The following is a 23,652-nucleotide window of genomic DNA, read 5'->3' on the forward strand; positions in this document are numbered from 1 at the left end:
CTCCAAGTTTTTCTTAGGCGGATTTAGTACATTTCAGTTTATCAGCAACAAGATTTTGCTTCAAGGTGAATTAACAATATCTACTCCATTTAAATGTTTCTTTCTACAATTTGCCAACCTTCCCTATTAATTTTCAGAGAAGCCCCTGCTGAGAAGTTCTTGGAAACCCTAGCATTTTAACCACTCTCTCTTCCGAGAAAGTTTTAATGGACAAACCATAGGTTCCTCTGAATCCATCTGTTCCGAAATAGAGGTTCAAGGCAACTGCATGGAGTTGAACCAGGGAATGAAAATTGAACATCTCTGCTCAAGTTTCTGAGGGACAAATTATTATAATCTGTAACAAATTATTATAATCTTGATGGCTTAAAACAAGAGAAATGTATTCTTTTATCATTCTGAAGGCCAGAAGTTCAGTTCCAGTTTTGCTGGTCTAATATCTAGGTCTCCCTCGGAAGGCCCTAGCAAAGAATCTGTTCCTTGACTCTCTTCCACCTTTTGGTGGCTGTTGGCATTCCTTGCCTTGGGACCACATCACTCCATGTCTGCCTCCATAGTCACACACTGCCTTCTCCTCTATGTCTCCTCTTCTACTGTTCTGTCTGGGTCAAGCCTCCCTCTGCCTCTTTCTTGCAAGGACACTTGTAATGAGCTTTAGGTCCCACCTGCATAAGGCGGGCTACTCTCTCCAGCTCAAGAGCCTTACCTTAATCACACCTGTAGAGACCCTTTCTCCTTCTAAGGTAACACTTATGGCCCAGGGATTAGCAACCGATACCTTTGACTATTATTCCAACAAACCTGAATCTCCAAAAATGAAATCTAACAGGATGACATCACAATTTTAAGGTTTGTCTGAAGACAAAAGATCAGATATGGAAATAATGGACTACTAGAAAGAAAACCGAGTTTAAAATAAAAGACAAAGACTCTAGGGGTGCATGTGTTATCAGCCAAGATAATTGAACCATTTACTTAGTTTCCATGAGTCTCATTTTCTCATTAACAAAGCAGATATAATAACTAGATCCTCTAACCTCCTGGGCTTATAGTAGCATCAAGTAGTACAACCCACATGTAAACACTTTTGAAAATTGTTCAAATGTATATTATTAAAATGCAAACTCATATTACAAAGGAAAAATTAAAAATTCATCCTTTATTTAAGATAGGATTAACTATGATTTAATCCTTACAAGTAATTAAAGCTCACTCTATAAAAACTGGGAATCCCTATAGAGCAGTAATGATAAACTAAGGAAGAGTAACCTCTTTCTGGTAGTCTCAGTCCGGCCGTCATTTACTAGAATGAAAAAATAACTGACTTGCTCAATTCCACCATTATGTGGCTTTCTTACCATTGCTCATATAATCATATGCAGCAAAAATCTTTTTTAAAATTTTCTAAATAATGTGGAGTATAACAAAAGAATTACTACCTTTTTAGGAATAATTACCCCTAGTCCTACATCTTGAATCAAACTTAAAATCAAGCTATTGCTTGATGTGCAAGTATTTATTTTACTTATGAAATTTGTACTTTGATAATAATTTCATAATGTATCATTACTGATGACTGTATTTTTATTATTTAATAAATTAAAGGCTCATTTACTGGTACTCTACATTTGAAATTGCTTTTTGTAATAATTCACATGTAATTTCCAGCTATGAACACATTTTTAGGAGGTGGAGGCTGTGTTTTATTCAATTTGGTACTGTCTCAATATACTTGTAAACAAAGTTGTAATCAAATTGTAACTAATTTTTTAAAGATTGTCTCGGAGTTCCCATTGTGGTGCAGTGGGTTAAGAATCCGACTGCGTGGGTCACCTTGCTGTGCAGTAGAAAATTGACAGAACACTGTAAACCAGCTATAATGGAAAAAGTAAAAATCATTATAAAAAACAAAACAAGCAAAAGAACCCAACTGCAGCAGCGGAGGAACGGGTTCAATCCTGGGCCCAACACAGTGGGTCAAACAGTGGGTTAAAGATCTGGCATTACTGCAGCTGCGACAAAAGTCAAAGCTGCCACACAGATTCAATCTCTGGCCCGGGAACTTCCATGTGCCACCATGAGGCCATAAAAAAAGAAAAAAAAAGATTGTCTTCTATTATAATGTCCCAAGAAGAAGGTAGGAATGCACCATCCAATGGAACTCTATAATCTACAGCTTTTTGATATTAACTAAAACACATTCAAAACTTATTCCTTGCCATCTTTCCATTGTCCTCCCTGGCATTTTTTCATCTTATGAAATTTTCAACTTCTCGAATTTATATTCCTGTGTTATGACCTAGAAGGGAGATAGAGCAATTTTTACTGTCAATATTGCAGTCTTCTTATTCAATGAGTGACAGACTTGGCTTTCTAGAATTGATGATATAGCCTTTATATTTGGCTATGAGGTCATTTTATGATGAGTTTTAAATAATTCAATTAGGAAAGAAATAAATAGAGGACACATCCTTTCCTGGTATAATTTTAAGAAATAAATGAATTCTACGCAATCATTTTTGTTCTCAGGTGGGCTGAAGTCTCATCTTCATAAACAAGGATTTATGACTTTAACTACTGCCATTAATATTGCTGAGAATCAGACATCTAAATTCTCACTCCCAGAGATAGAAATGCATTCCAGAATCACTCCAGTACTAAGACCGCAATCTCTTAGGGTAAAGATAGGGAATACTAAATAGAATTAGGAAAATAGGTTACAGTATAGGTCAAATGCCTGGATCAATTATTTTTTTTCTTTTTAAAGAAAAGCAAAGAGTAAGGCTAAAGAAACATCAACTCCCTTTATTTTCTTTTTTAACTTTTGTTGTGAACACATATCATATATAAGCACATGTAAAATGTATTGTGCCAGCCAAAGAGTAATAAAAATAAACAAACATCCATGTACCTATCAGATTAAGAAACAATAGTAGCAACATCTCTGAAGCACTCTCTCTCTCCCCACGCCAACACACTCCTTCTTTCCCAGAAGTTAACACTATCACAAATAGTGTGTTTATCACTCCTTTATCTTTACAACATGTATATATTCCTAAACAGCATTGTTCATTAGCATATTGTATACACATATATGGACTCTATTGTGTGTATTCATCTATGATTTGCTTTTTTTGCTTGTTATGTTTTAGTCGTGTTGCTACATATAACTGTAGTTAACTATTTGTGTTATCTTTGTTTTGTTTTGTTTTTGCTTTTTAGGGCTGCACCCAAGACATAGGAAGGTTCCCAGGCGAGGGGTCCAATTGGAGCTACAGCTGCTGGCCTACACCACAGCCACAGCAATGCTGGATCCGAGCCACCTCTGCAACCTACACCGCAGCTCAGGGCAACGCCAAATCCTTAACCCACTGAGCAAGGGCAGGGATTGAACCACAACTTCATGGTTTCTAGTTGGATTCATTTCCGCTGTGTCAGGACAGGAACACCTATTTGTGCTATCTTTTGAATGAATATACAACAATTTATTTATTATTCAGACAGCATTTGGGTTGTCCCTATTTTTGCTGTTCTGCATAATATTGCTATGTGCTATAACTCTCATACATTGCTGGTGGGAATGTAAAATAGTTACAACCATTTTGGAAAACATTTTTATTTTTTTTAAGTTAAACATATACTTAGCACATGACCTAACAGTTCTACTCCTGGGAGTAAACAAAAGAGAAATAAAAACATATATCCACACAAATACCTGTGCATGAATTTTCCTGGCACTTTTAAAATTTATCATAGGAATTCCCATTGTGGCTCAGCAGAAACGAATCTAACTAGCATCCATGAGGATGCAGGTTCAATCCCCGGCCTTGCTCAGTGGGTTAAGCATCCAGCATTGCTATAAGCTGGCGGGTGCAGCCAGAAAAAAGACAAATAAATAAATTAAAATTTAACATATCCAAAAACTGGAAAAATCCCAAAGTCCAACAACTAGTGAATATATAAATAATTCCTGACATATCCATACAACAAAATACTACTACAAACAAAAAGGAAGAAAATAATCACACAAGCAACAGCACAGATAAAACTTTTTTAATTTATTTTTTATTACTCAAATGAATTTATCACATCTGTAGTTGTCTAATGATCATAACAATCTGATTTCACAGGATTTCCATCCCACAGCCCAAGCACATCCCTCCACCCCCCAAACTGTCTCCTCTAGAGACTATAAGTTTTTCAATGTCTATGAGTCAGCATCTGTTCTGCAAAGAAGTTCAGTCTGTCCTTTTTTCAGATTCCACATGTCAGTAAAAGCATTTGATGTTGGTGTCTATTGTATGGCTGACTTCACTTAGCATGATAGTTTCTAGGTCCATCCATGTTGCAAAAAATGCTGGTATTTCATTCTTTTTAATGGCTGAGTAATATTCCATTGTGTATATGTACCACATCTTCTTGATCCACTCCTCTCTCGATGGACATTTAGATTGTTTCCATGTTTTGGCTATGGCAAATAGTGCTTCAATGAAATAGGGGTGCATGTATCTTTTTGAATGAAAGTTTCATCAGGATATATGCCCAGGAGTGGGATTGCTAGATCATATGATAGTTCTATATTAGTCTTTTGAGGTACCTCCATACTATTTCCCATAGTGGTTTTACCAATTCGCATTCCCACCAACAGTGTACTGGGGTTCCTTTTTCTCCACACCCTCTCCAGCACTTATTGTTTGTAGACTTTTGGATGATGGCCATTCTGGCTGGTGTAAGGTGGTACCTCATTGTGGTTTTGATTTGCATTTCTCTAATAATGAGTGACGCTGAACATCTTTTCATGTGTTTCTCGGCCATCTACATGTCTTCTTTGGAGAACTGTCTGTTTAGATCTTCCCATTTTTTGATAGGCTTGTTGTTTTGTTTTGTTTTGTTTTGTTTTTTGGTATGGAGCTGCAGAAGGTGTTTATAAATTTTGGAGATTAATCTCTTGTCAGTGGATTCACTTGCAAAGATTTTCTCCCATTCTGTGGGTTGTCTTTTTGTGTTGTTTAGGGTTTCCTTTGCTGTGCAGAAACTTTGAAGTTTGAGCAGGTCCCATTTGTATATTTTTCTTTTTATTGTCAATACTCTGATAGGTGGATCTGAGAAGATGTTGCTGTCATTTATGTCAGAGAGTATTTGGCCTATGTTTTCCTCTAGGAGTTTGATAGTGTCTGGTCTTATATCTAGGTCTTTAATCCATTTGGAGTTTATTTTTGTGTACGGTGTTGGGGAGTGTTCTAATTTCATTCTTTTCCATGTGGCTGTCCAGTTTTCCCAGTACCACTTATTGAACAAGCTGTCCTTTCTCCATTGTATATTCTTGCCTCCTTTGTCATGGATTAGTTGGCTGTAGGTGTGTGGGTTTAATTTTGGGCTTTCTATCCTGTTCCACTGATCTATAGTTCTGTCTTTGTGCCATTACCATATGGTTTTGATGACTGTTGCTCTGTAGTAAAGTCTGAAGTCCAGGAGCCTGATTCCTCCAGCTCCATTTTTCTTTTTCAGGATGTCTTTGGCTCTTCTGGGTCTTTTGTGCTTCCAAACAAACTTTAACATATTTTGTTCAAGTTCTGTGAAAAATGTCCTTGGTCATTTGATAGGGATTGCATTCAATCTGTAGATTGCCTTAGGTAGTATAGTCATTTTGATAATATTAACTCTTCCAATCCACGAGCATGGTATATCTTTCCATCTGTTTGTGTCCTCTTTGATTTCTTTCATCAGTGGCTTGTAGTTTTCAGAGTACAGGTCTTTTGTTTCTTTAGGTAGGTTTACTCCTAGGTATTTTATTCTTTTGGATGTGATGGTAAATGGGACTGCTTCCCTAATTTCTTTTTCTGCTCTTTCATTGTTAGTGTATAGAAATGCCATCGATTTCTGTGTATTGATTTTGTATCCTGCGACTTTGCCAAATTCGTGGATGAGCTCTAACAGTTTTCTGGTAGAGTCTTTAGGATTCTCTAGGTGTAGTATCATGTCATCTGCAAATAGGAATAGTTTTACTTCTTCCTTTCCAATTTGGATTCCTTTTATTTCTTTTACTTCTCTGATTGCTGTGGCTAGGACTGCCAGAACTATGTTGAAGAGTAGTGGCGAGAGCGGACATCCTTGTCTTGTTCCTGATCTCAGCGGGAATTCTTTCAGCTTTTCATCATTGAGAATGATGTTTGCTGTGGGTTTGTCATATATGGCCTTTATCATGTTGAGGTGGGTTCCCATTATGCCCACTTTCTGAAGGGTTTTTATCAGAAATGGGTGTTGGATTTTGTCAAAAGCTTTTTCCACATCTATTGAGAGGATCATATGGTTTTTATTCTTCAGTTTGTTAATGTGGTGTATCACCCTGATGGATTTGCGGATATTGAGGAACCCTTGCATCCCTGGGATAAATCCCACTTGATCATGATGTACAATCCTTTGAATGTATTGTTGGATATGGTTTGCTAGTATTTTGTTGAGGGTTTTTGCATCGATGCTCATCAGTGAAATTGGCCTGTAGTTTTCTTTTTTTGTGGAGTCTTTGTCTGGTTTTGGTATCAAGGTGATGGTGGCCTCATAGAATTCCTCTGAAATTTTTTGAAATAGTTTCAGAAGTAGAGGTGTTAGCTCTTCTCTAAATGTTTGATAGAATTCTCCCGTGAAGCCATCTGGTCCTGGACTTTTGTTTGTTGGAAGTTTTTTAATCACAGTTTCAATTTCAGTTCTTGTGATGGGTCCATTCATCTTTTCTATTTCATCTTGATTTAGTCTGGGAAGATTGTACTTTTCTAAGAATTTGTCCATTTCTTCTAGGTTTTCCATTTTATTGGCATATAGTAGTCTCTTATGATCCTTTGTATTTCTGTGATGTCCGTTGTTACTTCTCCTTTTTCATATCTAATTTTATTGATTTGAGTCCTCTCTCTTTTTTGCTTGATAAGTGTGGCTAGTGGTTTATCAATTTTGTTGATATTTTCAAAGAACCAGCTTTTTGTTTCATTGATCTTTTCTATGGTTTTCTTTGTTTCTATTTCATTGATTTCTGCTCTGATCTTTATGATTTCTTTCCTTCTACTAACTTTAGGTCTTATCTGTTCTCTCTCGAGCTGCTTTAGATGTAAAGTTAGCTTGTTTCTTTGAGATTTTTCTTGTTTCCTGAGGTGGGCTTGTATTGCTATAAACTTTCCTCTTAGAATGGCTTTTGCTGCATCCCATAGGTTTTGGAGTGTCGTATCTTCGTTGTCATTTGCTGCTAGGTATTTTTTAATTTCCTCTTTGATTTCTTCAGTGATCCATTGGTTGTTCAGTAGCATGTTGTTGAGTCTCCACCTGTTTGTGTTTTTTGCCGTTTTTTTCTTGTTGTTGATTTCCAGTCGTATAGCATTGTGGTTGGAAAAGATGCTTGATATGATTTCAATTTTCTTAAACTTACCGAGGTTGGATTTGTAGCCCAGGATATGATCAATTTTAGAGTATGTTCCATGGGCACTTGAGAATAATGTGTATTTTTCTGCTTTTAGATGAAATGTCCTATAAATATCTATTAAGTCCATCTGGTTTAATGCTTCATTCAGGGCCTGTGTTTCCTTATTGATTTTCTGTCTGGTTGATCTGTCCATTGCTGTAAGTGGGGTGTTAAAGTCCCCCCGCTATGATTGTGTTATTGTCGATTTCTCCTTTTAAGGTTGTTAGCAGTTGCCTTATATATTGTGGTGAACCTGTGTTGGGTGCATAGATATTTAAAATTGTTATATCATCTTCTTGGATTGATCCTTTGATCATTATGTAATGTCCTTATTTGTCCCTTAAAATATTCTTCATTTTAAAGTCTATTTGTCTGATATGAGTATTGCTACTCCAGCTTTCTTTAGATTTGTTTGCATGAAATATTTTCTTCCATCCTCTCACTTTCAATTTGTATGTGTCCCTAGAAGTGAAGTGGGTCTCTTGAAGACAGCATATATATGGGTCTTGTTTTTGTATCCATTCAGCCAGTCTGTGTCTTTTGGTTGGGGCATTTAGTCCATTAACATTTAAGGTAATTATTGATATGTACGTTCTTATTGCCATTTCATTAGTTACTTTGGATTTGTTTTTGCTGCTCTTTTTTCTTTCCTTCTTCTCTTGTTCTTTTCTGCCGATAGAAGTTCCTTTAGTATTTGTTGTAAGGCTGCTTTAGTGTTGCTAAATTCTCTCAGCTTCTGCTTATCTGTGAAGGTTTTGATTTCTCCTTCAAATCTGAACTAGAGCCTTGCTGGGTAGAGTAATTTTGGTTGGAGGTTTTTCCCTTTCATCGTATTAAGTATATCATGCCACTCCCTTCTGGCCTGCAGAGTTTCTGTTGAAAAATCTGCTGATAACCTTATTGGGGTTCCCTTGTATGTTACTTGTTTCTTTTCCCTAGCTGCTTTCAAGATTTTCTCTTTGTCTTTCATTTTGGTCAGTTTGATTAATATGTGTCTCGGGTGTTCCTCCTTGGGTTTATTAGCACAGATAAATCTTAAAATGCATTATGCCAAGGGAAAGAAGCCAGACACAATGACTACATGTGGTGTGATTCCATTTTTGTGTGTGCGTGTCTTTTTAGGGACACACCCTCAGCATGGAAGTTCCCAGCCTAGGGGTCGAATCGAAGCTGCACCTGCCAGCCTCCACTACAGCCATAGCAATGCCTGATCTGAGTTGCCTCTGAGACCTATACCACAGCTCACGGCTATGCCATACAGATCCTTAGCCCACTCAGAAAGGCCAGGGATCAAACCTGTGTCCTCATGGATACTAGTCAGGTTCTTTACAACTGAGCCACAATGGGAACTCTCTGATTCCATTTATAGGAAACCCTAGGAAATGGAAAACTATATTGATAGTAGGAGAAGGGTTCTTCTGCAAAGGAGAAAGAGGGATATTTCAGAGGTATTGAAATACCTTGATTGTGGTGGTAGTTACATTGCTGTAAACCTTCATCAAATCTCTAACTTAATACTTAAAAGTGGCAGTGTTTTATTATATGTAAATTATGTTAGCTTATTTTTAAATAATGCTGCTATGAATATTCATGGACATGTCTCCTGCTATACAAATATAGACATTTCTCTAACAAACATACTGAATGAAAATTGCTGGGTGTTTAGTATGCACATCTTTGATTTTACTAGAAAATGCTAAATTATTATACCAAGTAGTTGTACCATTTTATCCTCCCACCTGCAGTGTATAAAGGTTCCCATTGCCATATACCTTGGCCAATGCTTTTCGAGTTTTGACAGTTTGGTGAATGTTAAATAGACTCTCATCATGATTTAAAAGTGTATTTTCCTAGTTTTCCCTATTCTTTCTGTTTTTCCATTTTTCTGTGAGGCAGTTTATCTTTTTCTTACTAATGTTTAGGAGTTCTTTAACTTTATTTAACATTTGAAGAAGTTCTTTATATTTTTTATCAAGATATTTTCTCATAGTTTTTATACCTTGTCTATTCATTTTCTTTATACACTTTTAGTTAAAAGAAGCTCTCAATTTGAATGTGTTGAATTTATCAATTATTTTCTTTACAATTTGTGCTTTGTGCCTTGTTTAAGAAATCCTTCTCCTTTAACAAGATCTTCACCCATATATTCTTCTAAAAGTTTTAAAGTTTTGCTGTTTACATTTAAGTTCTTAATCTATCTGGAATTGTGTACAGTGTGAAGTAGGAAACCAAATTAATTTTTTTCCATACATGATAATCCTTTGTACTAGCAATTTTTAAGCAGTCTGTATTTTCCCCATTGTCTGTAATGACACCTCTGTCATCTATCAAGTATCCATGATTGTGTTTCTGGGTTCTCCATTTTGTTCTGTTTGTCCATTTTTCTATCTTGGCACAGATATCTTACTGACTTAATTACTTTTGCTTTGTAAAGCTTTTATAACTGATAAGAAAATTCCCCTCATCTGCCCAATTTCTTTAGGAATATCTCAGCAATTCTTGGCCTTTTGCTCTTTCCAATAAAATTTTTTTTTTTTGTCTTTTGTCCTTTTAGGGCTGCACCTGCAGCATGTGGAGGTTTCCAGGCTAGGGGTCTAATCAGAGCTGTAGCTGCCAGCCTAGGCCAGAGCCACAGCAATGCTGGATCCGAGCCACGTCTGCGGCCTACACCACTGCTCATGGCAATGCCAGATCCTTAACCCACTGAGCAAGGCCAGGGATCAAACCCACAACCTCATGGTTCCTAGTCAGATTCATTTCCGCTGCGCCATGATGGGAACTCCCAATAAATTTATAATCGGCTAAGTTTAGTGAAGAGCCCAGTTGTGATTCTGACTTGAATGTCAAATTTAATTGAAGACAGAAATTTAATTTAATTGATACTGAGTTTCTCTTATCACTCATTTCTTTCTCTCTGTTTATAGAGGTCTTCTTTGATAACTTTTATTAAAGTTTCTAAATTTTCACCATTATGGTCCTATATATCTCTCATTAGATATTCTCCTAGGTACCCTACTTTTTGTTTCTATTGCCAATAGTATCTTTTAAGAAACATGTTTACTGTTTGTTAGTAGGATGTGGAAACACAATTGACTCTTAAATATCAATTTGATTTTTACTACTTTGTAAACTTCCTTATTCCTTTTATTTTTTTCCTACAAATCTTTTATGTTTTCTATGCAGATATGCATATTAACTGCAAATACTGACATCATTATTTCTTGCTTTTCAATCCTTACAGTTTTTATTTCTTTTGCTTGTCTACTGCACTAACTAGGACCTCTAGTACCATGACAACTAGAATTATTGGAAATGGACAGCCTTGCTTGATCCTGATCTTTTTTTTGGGGGGGGGGGGGCTGCAACCACAGCATATGGAAATTTCCAGGCCAGGGATGAATCTAAACAATAGCTGAGAGCGTTCCCTTCATGGCTCAGTGGTAACGAACCCCACTAGTATCTATGAGAATGTGGGTTCAATCCCTGGCCTTGCTCAGTGGGTTAAGGATCTGGTGTTGCCGTGAGCTATGGTGTAGGTTGCAGACATGGCTTGGATCCCTCATTGCTGTGGCTGTGGCATAGCTGGCAGCTACAGCTCCAATTCAACCCCTAGACTGGGAACTTCCCTATGCTATTGATGCAACCCTAAAAAGACAAAAAAAAATGTTTTTTAATTTAAAATAAAATAATAAACCACAGCTGAGACCTATGCCACAGCTGCAGCAATGCAGATCTTTAACTTGCTGTGCCAATGTGGGAACTCCTTGCTGCTGATTTTGAAAAGAAGGTTTATGATGTTCATTTCTGAGAATGATATAATCATTTTTAGAGACCCTCTTTCAGTTTAAGGAAGTTCAATTCCTAGTTTGATAAGAGTTTTTAATTGTAAGGGCTGTTGAAAATAATTGAATGCTCTTTCAACAATTATAGAGATGATTATATGGTCTGTATTCTTTAATCAGTTAATGAAATGAATTACATTATTAGATTTTCTAATGCTAATTCAATCTTGCATTCCAAGAGTAAACCTAATTTGATCATTTTTATACATTGCTGCAATCAGATTCTTAATGTTTTGTTTAAATATGTTTTATCTATGTTTATAAATGAGATTGGCTTGTAGATTTTCCTTTTTGTACTGTCTTTGAACATCTCAATTCTATCTTATTTTTTTCACTGATGCATAAATTAGTAGTTAATTTTTTATACAGTTAATATTTATTTATATTTACTAATGTTTATATTTGTTGAGGGTTTTTTCCCCACCATTTCTTCTTGCATCTCTGGCCTTCCTGCTGGGATTATATTCTTTCTCCTGAAATTAATTCTCTAGCATTTCCTTCACTTAGGATCTTCTGATTGTAAACTTTTGTTTTTGGTTATCTGAAAAGGTACATCTCACCAATTCTAGACTGACAATAATTTTGCCTCAGTACTTTGCAGTCATTATGCCATTGTCTTCTTTTTTTAATTAATTAATTTATTTTTAATTATTATTTCCCCAATACAATTTATTTTCCTACTGTACAGCATGGTGACCCAGTTATACATACATGTACACATTCTATTTTCTCACATTACCATGCTCCATCATAAGTGACTAGACATAGTTCCCAGTGCTACACAACAGGATCTCATTGCTAATCCATTCCAAAGACAATAGATTTCATCTATTAACCCCAAGCTCCCAATACATCCTACTTCCTCCCCCTCCCTCTTGGCAACCACAAGTCTATTCTCCAAGTGCATAATTTTCTTTTCTGTGGAAATGTTCATTTGTGCCCTATATTAGATTCCAGTTATAAGTGATATCATATGGTATTTGTCTTTGTCTTTCTGGCTCATTTCACTCAGGATGAGAGTCTCTAGTTCCATCCATGTTGCTGCAAATGGCATTATTTTGTTCTTTTTTATGGCTGAGTGGTTTTCCATTCTGTATATATACCACATCTTCCTAATCCAACCATCCGTTGATGAACATTTGGGTTGTTTCCATGTCTTGGCTATTGTAAAATGGAGCTGCAATGAACATGTAGGTGCATGTGTCTTTTTCAAGGAAAGTTTTGTCTGGATATATGCCCAAGAGGGGGATTGCTGGGTCATATGGTAGTTCTGTGTATAGATTTCTAAGGGACCTCCATACTGCTCTCCATAGTGGTTGTACCAGTTTCCATTCCCACCAACAGTGCAGGAGGGTTCCCTTTTCTCCACATCCCCTCCAGCGCTTGTTATTTGTGGACTTATTAATGATGGCCATTCTGACTGGTGTGAGGTGGTATCTCATGGTAGTTTTGATTTGCATTTCTCTTATAATCAGGGATGTTGAGCATTTTTTCATGTGCTTGTTGGCCATCTGTATATCTTCTTTGGAGAAATGGCTATTCAGGTCTTTTGCCCATTTTTCCTTTGGGTTGTTGGCTTTTTTGCTGTTGAGTTGTATAAGTTGCTTGTATATTTAGAGATTAAACTCTTGTCGGTTGCATCATTTGAAACCATTTTCTCCCATTCTGTAAGTTGTCTTTTTGTTTTCTTTTTGATTTCCTTTGCTGTGCAAAAGCTTGTCAGTTTGATTAGGTCCCATTGGTTTATTTTTGCTTTCATTTCTGTTGCTTTGGGAGACTGACCTAAACATTTGTAAGATTGATGTCAGAGAATATGCCCTTGCCTTCTGATTGTCATTGTTGCTTTCAAAAAAGGGAGTTCTCAGCCTAATTATTGTTCCTTTGAAGACGATCTGCCTTTATCTCTGGATATTTTTAAGATCTCTATAGTTTTCATGTTCCACAGAATTTATTTTTATTTATTCTATCTAGAATTTATTGGGTTTCCTGAATCTGAGGATTTGAGTCCTTCATCACTTCTGTAAAATTATCAGTCACATATCTACAAACATTTTTCCCATTCTGAATCTTCTCTCCTTTTGTAGATTTAACCAGAAATATCTCCCTTTGCTCTCCCATAGAGGGCTTTTTCTTTTTCTTCTTCTTTTTTTTTTTTTAAACAAGTGGCTGCACTTTCGGCATATGGAAGTTCCTGACCTAGGGATCGAGCCACAGCTACTGTAGAAGCAACGCTGAGTAGTTATGCTGTGAGATACACAGGAAATCCAAGGGCTAGTTCTAATTAAATTTTGTTCTATATTTTCTATTTCTTTTGTTCTATGAAATGTGTTCTTTAGATCTGTATTCCATTTCATCAGTTCATTATTCAGTTGCATCTAATCTGTTTATTCCATTCCTTGTGTTTCTACTTCGAGTTATTATATTTTTATATTTTGAATTTCTAGTTGGGTTCTTTTTCAAATATGCTTAATTATTTAACAATCTTGTTTCTTCCTCATGTTTTTGATACCATTTTTTATGTATTGGAACAAATTAAATACTGATTTTGCATCTCATAATTCTAATATCTGAATTCTTCAAAGATCTGATTCTATTTGTTATTTCTGTTGAATCTCGTCAACTGGAGTCTTAATATATTTTATGATTTTTGATAGCAGCTCATGTTCCTTAGAATCTTATTCAGGAATATTGGAGATCTGGTTTGAAGATATTTTTCTCCAGAGAGGATAGGTATTTGCCTCTACTTGATATCTAATGGTACTATTAATCCAACATCACTTTACTAAAATTTTGGATTGGGCTTTTCACACCTCAATATCCAAATTATGACCATCTTGTGTTCACAGACTCTCAGAGGAATTTTGTTCTTTATGCTCTCCAGAGCCTGGATGTAGACAAACAAAGTTACTTACAGACCAAAAGGGTTTTTTCCCTGATTCCTCTTTCATAGAGCATATCATGTTTTAGGTCCCAGACTCACAGCTGACTTCTGTCCTGCCCATATCCGATTCAGTGAAGCTGAGACTCTAGCCACCAGGAATTGGTAGATACTCCCGAAGTGACCAATTTCTTTGCTTTTGCTCATCGACCTAGATTTGTAATTTCTAGTCATTTTCTGTCTTTAAGAAGTTTTCCTAATTTCTTATTAGTTCAACTATGTAAGTTTTCCATATGTTTTATATCATATTTTTAGATATTTTGGGCCAGGAATGTTTTTCAAGGTATGACTCCAAGAACAGATATTCACCCATTTGTTGACCCTTAAAAAGTGAGAATTTAAAATAAAATTTTCATTGTTTGGCGCACAACAGGAGTTCCAGAAACTACTCTGTGTCATATTTTCCCAATACCTAGGCTATTCCTCTGTTAACTCATTGTCAGGGAACCTTGGAAGATGCATGGATTATTTCAATAGTATGTTTTCTAAATGTTACTGCTCTAGTATATTACATGTAATCCAGAACAATAGGAAATTTTTACCATGAGAAACAACTAGTATAACTACTTTGGAGAAGCATTTGGTGATTTCTTATAAAAATAAATATAATCAGCTATTTCGCTACTAGATGGTTACCCAAAAGAAATGAAAACATAAGCTTATAAAAGAATCATAGAGGAATGTTCATAGCCAAATATTTATAATAGCCCCAAACTGGAAACAATCCAGTGGCTGAATGGACAAATGTGGTCTATATGAACAATGACCTACTTAATAAACAGAAGGGACCTACTGATACTCACAGTAACATGGACGAATCTCAAAAACATTATGCTAAAGTAAAGAAGCCAGGCCCAAAACAGATACTCTGTGATTGTTCTATTTCTACAAAATATAAGAAGGGACAAAATTAACTTTCATGATGTAGGCCAGAAAGTTGCCTTGAGGATGAAAGGAGATTTGATGGGAAAGAGCAGAAGGAATCTTTCTAAGAGTGATGAAAATCTGATTCTTGTTTGGAGCAATAGTTACATAGGTACACCCAATGGTCAAAATTCATGAAACTGAACACTTATGATCTTTCCATTTTATTGTGTATAAATTATGTCTTTTAAAAAAATAGTCAAACCACCATCAAACTCCTAGAAGAAAACATAGGCAAAACACTCTCTGACATCAACATCATGAATATTTTCTCAGGGCAGTCTCCCAAAGCAACAGAAATGAAAGCAAAAATAAACCAATGGGACCTAATCAAACTGAAAAGCTTTTGCACAGCAAAGGAAACCAAAAAGAAAACAAAAAGACAACTTACAGAATGGGAGAAAATAGTTTCAAATGATGCAACCGACAAGGGCTTAATCTCTAGAATATATAAACAACTTATACAACCCAACAGCAAAAAAGCCAATCAATCAATGGAAAAATGGGCAAAAGACCTGAATAGCCATTTCTCCAAAGAAGATACACAAATGGCCAGCAAACACATGAAAAAATGCTCAACATCGCTGATTATAAGAGAAATGCAAATCAAAACTACCATGAGATACCACCTCACACCAGTCAGAATGGCCATCATTAATAAGTCCACAAAAAACAAGTGCTGGAGGGGGTGTGGAGAAAAGGGAACCCTCCTGCACTGTTGGTGGGAATGTAAACTGGTACAGCCACTATGGAGAACAGTTTGGAGATACCTTAGAAATCTATACATAGAACTTCCATATGACCCTGCAATCCCACTCTTGGGCATCTATCCGGACAAAACTCTACTTAAAAGAGACACATGCACCCGCATGTTCATTGAAGCACTATTCACAATAGTCAGGACATGGAAACTACCCAAATGTCCATCGACAGATGATTGGATTCGGAAGAGGTGGTATATATACACAATGGAATACTACTCAGCCATAAAAAAGAATGACATCATGCCATTTACAGCAACATGGATGGAACTAGAGAATCTCATCCTGAGTGAAATGAGCCAGAAAGACAAAGACAAATACCATATGATATCACTTATAACTGGAATCTAATATCCAGCACAAATGACCATCTCCTCAGAAAAGAAAATCATGGACTTGGAGAAAAGACTTGTGGCTGCCTGATGGGAGGGGGAGGGAGTGGGAGGGATCCGGAGCTTGGGCTTATCAGACACAACTTAGAATAGATTTACAAGGAGATCCTGCTGAATAGCATTGAGAACTTTGTCTAGATACTCATGTTGCAACAGAACAAATGGTGGGGGAAAAAATGTAATTGTAATGTATACATGTAAGGATAACTTGATCCCCTTGCTGTACAGTGGGAAAATAAAAAAATTTTTAAAAAATTAGTCAAACCAAATCAACTATACATCCATATAACTTTTTCTTTTTTTGTCTTTTAGGGCCACACCCATGACATATGGAGGTTCCCAGGCTAGGGGTCTAATCGGAGCTATAGCCACTGGCCTATACCAGAGCCACAGCAACGAGGGATCTGAGCTGCGTCTGTGACCTACACCACAGCTCATGGCAACGCCAGATCCTTAACTCACTGAGCAAGGCCAGGGATCAAACCCTCAACCTTATGGTTCCTAGTCGGATTCGTTAACCACTGAGCCATGACGGGAACTCCACGTCAATAGAACTTTAAAAAATGAAAAAAAGTGGTCAAACCAAACAAAACACAACCAATTGTTTCTAAAGATCTTTCATCATTATTGGATATTCTGTAGCTATATTCATGCAGTTTAAAAGTATTAGTGGAGTTCCCTGGTGGTTCAGCATGTTAAGGATCTAGCACTGGCACTGCTGTGGCTCAGATTGCTGCTGTGGCACAGGTTCAATCCCTAGCCCTGGGACTTCTGCATGCCACAGTCATGGCCAAAAAAGAAAAGCAAAAAAAAAAAAAAAAAAATTAGCTGCCAGAGGTGTGGACAAGATGGCAGAGTAGGAAAATCTGGATCTCACCTCCTCCCACAGGCATACCAAAATTACAACTATTTATAGAGAAGCTATCAGTGAGAACAACCTGAAGGCTAGCAGAAAAGATTTCCCACAACTAAAGAATAAAGGAGGAACCACAGTGAGATGGAAAGGAGGCGTGGAAACGTGATATAGTCAAGACCACACTTCCAGGTAGGCGGCCCACAAATGGGAGCATAATTACAATTGCAAAGATTCTCACCAAAGAGCAAGGGGTTTGAGCCACACTTTGGGCTCCCCAGCCCAGGAGACCTGTACCAAGAAGATGACACCCACAGAACATTTGGTTTTAAAGGCCAGAGGGGCTTGTATATGGCAGAGTCAGAGATCTATAGGAAACAGAGACTCCACTCACAGGCTGTCTGCAAAGTCTCACACCCTCCTAGTCTCCTAGTCTCAGAAGTAATCATTTGAACAAAGCTTCAGTCAGGCTCACTTGCTGCTGTTGGAGAGCCTCCCAGAGATAGGACACGTCTGAACACCTCCTGGGGATACAGATGCTGATGACAGTGATTCCTGGCCTCTTGTTCTACCACAAGGACACAGGTGCTGGCAAGTGCCATTTTGGAGTCCTCGCTCCAATCTATTAGCATTAGGGGCTTACTTACCCATCAGCAGGCCAACATCAGCACTGGGCCCACAGCCAGCCAGCTCAGAGCACCACCCTACCTACTAGCAGACCAGCACCAGCACCAGGCCCCCACAGCCAGCTGCACCAGGACCTGGCTCCACCAGCAGGCCAGCAGCCACTACACAAGCAGAGCCTGGCAGCCAACCAGGCAGAGGCCAGCCCCACCTAACAAGATACCAAAGGTGGTTGTCCCCGCCACAAATATGGGCCCACACAGCCACATAGGAGGCACCCCTAGAGCATACCTCCAATGATCATTGAGAGACTATTTGGATGTCTCCCACATAAGGCCATTTCTCCAAGCTGGGAAACTTAAATGGCCTAATACATGCAAATAAGCACAGAGAATTAGTCAAAATGAGGAGACAGTGGAATATGTTCCAAACAAAGCAATAAGACAAAAATCCCAGAAGACCTAAGTGGAAGTAAACAATCTACCCAATAAAGCTTCAAGGTAATGATCACAAAGACGTTTCTTGAGCTCAGAAGAATGAATGAACATGGCAAGAAGTTTAACAAAGAGAAAATACAAAGAAAAACCAAAAGCTGAAGCATACAATAACTGACATAAAAAAAAATACACTAGAAGGAATCTGCAATAGATTAGATGGTGCAGAGGAATAGGTTAGCAAACTGGAAGACAAAGTAGTGGAAATCACCCAAGCTGAAGGGAAAAAAAGTATTTCTCAAAATGAGGATAGTTTAAGAAACATCTGGGACAACTTCAAACATGCTAACATTTGCATTATAGGGGTCCTAGGAAAAGAAAAGGAGAGAAATGGGCAGAGAATTTATTTGAAAACAAAATAGCTAAAAAGTTTCCTACTCTGGGATGGAAAATAAACATCTAGGTCCAAGAAGCATGGAGTCCCAAATAAAATGAACCCAAAGAGATCCATACCAAGATACATTATAATTAAAATGGTAAAAATTAAAGATAAAGAGAGAATCTTAAGAGCAGCAAGCCGCTGTCATGCCTCAGCAGCAATGAATCTGTCTGGTATCCATGAGGATGTAGGTTTGATCCCTGGCTGTGCAAGCGGGTTAAGGATCTGGTGTTGCCATGAGCTGTGGTGTAGGTGACAGATGTGGCTTGGATCTGGTGTATCTGTGGCTGTGGTATAGGCCAGCAGCTACAGCTCCAATTTAACCCCTAGCCTGGGAACTTCCATGTGCTGTGAGTTCGGCCCTAAAAAGCTAAAAATCCTTAAAGAAAAAAAAAAAAAAGAAAGAAAGAAAGAAAGAAAAAAAGCAGCAAGGAGAAAGCAACTAGTTATGTAGAGGGAAGTCCTATAAAACTTTCAGCTGACTTTTTAGCAGGAACTTTATAGGCCAGAGGGACTGGCATGATATATTCAAGGTGATGAAGGGGAAAAAACCCTACAACCAAGAACACTATCCTACAAGGCTATCGTTCAGATTTGAAGGAGAGATAAAGCGTTTTATAGAAAAGCAAAAGCTAAGAGTTTAGAACCACTAAACCAGCTCTACAAGAAATGTTAAAGGGACTTCTGTAAGTAAAAAAGAAAGATCAGAATTAGAAATATGAGATTATAAGAGAAAAATCTCTTTGGTAAAGGCAAACAGAGAGTAGATTGACCAGTTGTATAGGTATTATAAAGGTAAAAGATAAAAGTAATAAAATCATCTATATCTATAATAAGGAATTATACAAAAAAACGTAAAATGTGAAGTCAAAAACATTTTGGGAGTTCTCGTCATGGCTCAGCGGTTAATGAATCTGACTAGTATCTGTGAGGACTCGGGTTCTATCCCTAGCCCCAGTCAGTGGGTTAAGGATTTGGCATTGCCATGAACTGGGGTATAGGTCACAGACTCAGCTTGGATCCTGTGTTACTGCAGCTATGGCTGTAACTCCGATTTGACCTCTAGCCTGGGAACCTTCATATGCCATGAGTGTAGCCCTCAAAAGAAAACAAAATTATGGAATTCCCTGGTGGCCTAGCAGTTAAAGATCTGGCATTGTCACTGCTGTGGCACAGGTTTAATCCCTGGCCCAGGAAGTTCCACATGTCTCAGGAGTAGCCGAAAAAAAAAAGTTGGGGGTAGTAAAAATGCAAGGTTTTTATAATACATGCAAACATAAGAGATCACCAACTTAAAATAATCACATATATCATAGGTTATCATATATACTGCATAATAGCCACAAACTAAAAAATCTATAATAGAAACACACACAAAAAAGAGAACGGAACCCAAACATAACACTACAGATGATCATAAAATCACAGGAGAGGAGTTCCCATCGTGGCGCAGCTGAAACGAATCTGACTAGGAACCATGAGGCTGCGGGTTCCATCCCTGCCCTTGCTCAGTGGGTTAACGATCCGGCATTGCCATGAGCTGTGGTGAAGTTTGCAGATACGGCTGGGATCCCGCATTGCTGTGGCTCTGGCATAGGCTGGTGGCTGCAGCTCCGATTATACCCCTAGCCTGGGAACCTCCATATGCTGCGGGAGCGGCCCAAGAAATAGCAAAAAGACAAAAAAAAAAAAAAAAAAAAAAAAAAAATCACAGGAGAATAGGGTAAAAAAAAGAAAGGAACAAAAAAAAAAAAAAAAACCTACAAAAACAACCCCCAAACAATTAACAAAATGGCAGTGAGTACATACCTATCAATAACTATTTTAAATGTAAGTGGAGTAAATGCTCCAATCAAAACACACAGAGTGACTAAATGATAGAAAAGCATATCTATGCTGCCTACAAGAGATTCACTTTAGATCTAGAAGCACAGACTGAAAGTGAGCAGAGAGAAAAGTATATTCCATGCAAATGAGAACAAAAAGAAAGCTGGGGTAGTGACAAATATATCAGATGAAATGGACTTTAAAACAACGACTATAGCAAGAGACAACATTATGTGATGATAATGGGATCAATCCAGGAAGATAAAACAATTGTAAATAGATATGCACCCAACACAGGAACACCTTAGTACATAAAGCACGTCCTAACAAAACATCAAGAGAGAAGCTGACAATAGCATAGTAATAGCAGGATACTTTCACATCCCACTTACATCAATGGACAGATCATCCAGACAGAGAGTCAATAAGGAAACACTAGCTAGCAGATTAGACCAGATAGACTTAAAACACATAAAACATTTAAAACATTTCATCTCAAAGCAGCAGAATATACATTATTTTCAAGTGTGCATGAAATATTCTCCAAGATCACAAACACAAGACTCAGTAAATTTAAGAAGATTGAAATCACATCAAACATCTTTTTTTACTACAACAGTCTGGGACTAGAAATCAACTACAAGAAAACCAAAAAACACAAACACATGGAGGCCAAACAATACGCTGCTAAACAACCAATGGGTCACTGAAGAAATCAAAGAGGAAATTTTAAAATTCCTGGACAAATGAAAGTGGAAACGCAATGATGCAAAATCTATGAGATGCTGCAAAAGCAGTTCTAAAAGGAAAGTTTACCTCAGGAAACAAGAAAAATCTTAAGTAAACAATCTAACCTTAAACCTAAGGGAACCAGAAAAGAAAGAACAAACAAAACCCAAAGCTAGCAGAAGGAAAAAAGTCATAAAGATCAGGGAAGAAATAAATATAATAGAGACAAAAAAAAAATCAATGAAACTAGGAGCTGGTTCTTGGAAGAGATAAACAAAATTAAGGAAGCTTTAGACAGACTATCAGAAAAAAGAGGAGGCCCAGATAAATAAAATCAGAAACAAAATAGAAGTTACAACCAATACCACGGTAAGACAAAAGATCATAAGAGATTACTTCAAACAACTGTTTACCAATAAAAAGGACAACCTGGAAGAAATGAATAGGGGCACAGTCTCTAAGGCATTAGCCTGCTGTGGCCCCCTTTGCCTGGCAAAGCAATAAAGCTATCTTTTTCTCTTTCACCCTCCCCCCAAAAAAGAAATGATAAATTCCTAGAAATATACAATCTCCCAAGACTGAATCAGGAAGAAATAGAAAATATGAACAGACTAATTAACAGTAATGAAATTGAATCAGTGTATATATATATATATATTTTTTTTTTTGGTCGTTTTAGGGCTGCACCCACGGCATATGGAGGTTCCCAGGCTAGGGGTTGAATCGGAGCTGTAGCCACCGGCCTATGCCACAGACACAGCAACCCCAGACTCAAGCTGTGTCTGCAACCTACACCACAGCTCATGGTAACACCAGATCCTTAACCCAGTGAGGGAAGCCAGGGATGGAACCTGTGCCCTCATGGATGCTAGTCAGATTCATTTCCACTGAGCCACGATGGGAACTCCTGAATCAGTAATTTGAAAACTCCTAACAAACAATAATCCAGGACCAGACAGCTTCACAAGTAATGTCGACCAAACATTTAAAGTAGAGTTAATACCTATCCTACTCAAACTACTTCAAAAAAATTGAAGAGAAAGGAATGCTCCCTAACTCATTCTACAAGTCCAGCATCACCTGATACCAAAACCAGATAAAGACAAAAAATAAATAAATAAAAAGAGAGAGAGGAAATGATAGGCCAATAAAGAGAGAGAGGAAATGATAGGCCAATATCACCTAAAATTTAGCAAACCAAATTCAGTACATTAAAAGGATCATGCCAGTATCTTTTGCACAGCGAAGGAAACTATCAGCAAAATGAAAAGGCTGCCTATTTAATGGGAGAAGATACTTGCACACAATATATCTGATTAATATCCAAAGGTACAAAGAACTCATACAATTCAACATCAGAAATTCCAACAACCTGATTTAAAATGGGCCAAGGCATTTGCAGCAACATGTATGGAACTAGAGACTCTCATCCTGAGTGAAGTAAGTCAGAAAGAGAAAGACAAATACCGTATGATATCACTTATACCTGGAATCTAATATACGGCACAAATGAACCTTTCCAGAGAAAAGAAAATCATGGACATGGAGAACAGACTTGCGGTTGCCAATAGGGGAGGAGGAAGGAGGGCGATGGATTGGGAATTTTGAGTTAATAGATGCCTTTGGAATGGATAAGCAATGAGATCCTGTTGTATAGCACTGGGAACTATGTCTAGTCACTTATGATGGCGCATGATAAAATAATGCATACATGTAAGTGACTGGGTCATCTTGCTATACAGTAGAAAACTGACAGAACACTGTAAACCAGCTATTATTATATAAATAAATAAATAAATAAATAAATAAATAAATAAATAAATAAAATGGGCCAAGGACCAGAATAGATATTTTTCCAAGGAAGACATACAGAGGGCCAACAGACACATGAAAAAATTCTATGTCACTAATCATCAGATAAATGCAAATCAAAACCACAATAAGCTACCCCCCTCACACCTGTCAAAACAGCTATTATCAAAAAGACAATAAATAAGTGATGAGAATGTGAAGAAAAGGATACCCCTGGGCCCTGTTGGTAGGAATGTAAACTGGTGCAGCCACTAAGGAAAGGGGGGTCGTCAAAAAAATAAAAATAGAATAACTATATGATCCAGCAATTCTACTTCTAGGTATCTTTCCAAAGAAAACAAAAACGCTAATTTGGAAAGATGCATACACCCTATGTTCATTGCAGCATTATTTGCAATAGCCAAGATATGAAGCAACCTACGTACCACTGACAGATGAATAGATGAAGATGCGGTATACACATACAGTTGACTCTTGAACAATGCAGGTTTGAACTGCATGGGTCCACTTCTACATGGATTTTTTATTTTCAATAGTAAATACTACAGTACTACACAATCCACAGTTGATTGAATCTGCAGATACAGAACTGTGGGTATAGAGAAACGGTGCATTCAGGGTGTCGACTGT

General features: G+C 37.4%; 1 protein-coding gene across 3 annotated transcripts in view; it reads right to left on the reverse strand.

Moving 5' to 3' along the window:
* TMEM156 (transmembrane protein 156) overlaps positions 1–23,652 on the reverse strand; it is a 53,306-nt gene that overhangs the window by 23,313 nt on the left and 6,341 nt on the right. The gene's annotated exons all lie outside the window — the stretch shown is intronic.

Source organism: Sus scrofa, chromosome 8 (genome assembly GCF_054392235.1).
Source record: "Sus scrofa isolate SSC_HxYL_T2T_F1_AM1 chromosome 8, Sscrofa_HxYL_maternal_Yorkshire_Landrace_v2.0, whole genome shotgun sequence".
Taxonomy (NCBI): Eukaryota; Metazoa; Chordata; class Mammalia; order Artiodactyla; family Suidae; genus Sus; species Sus scrofa.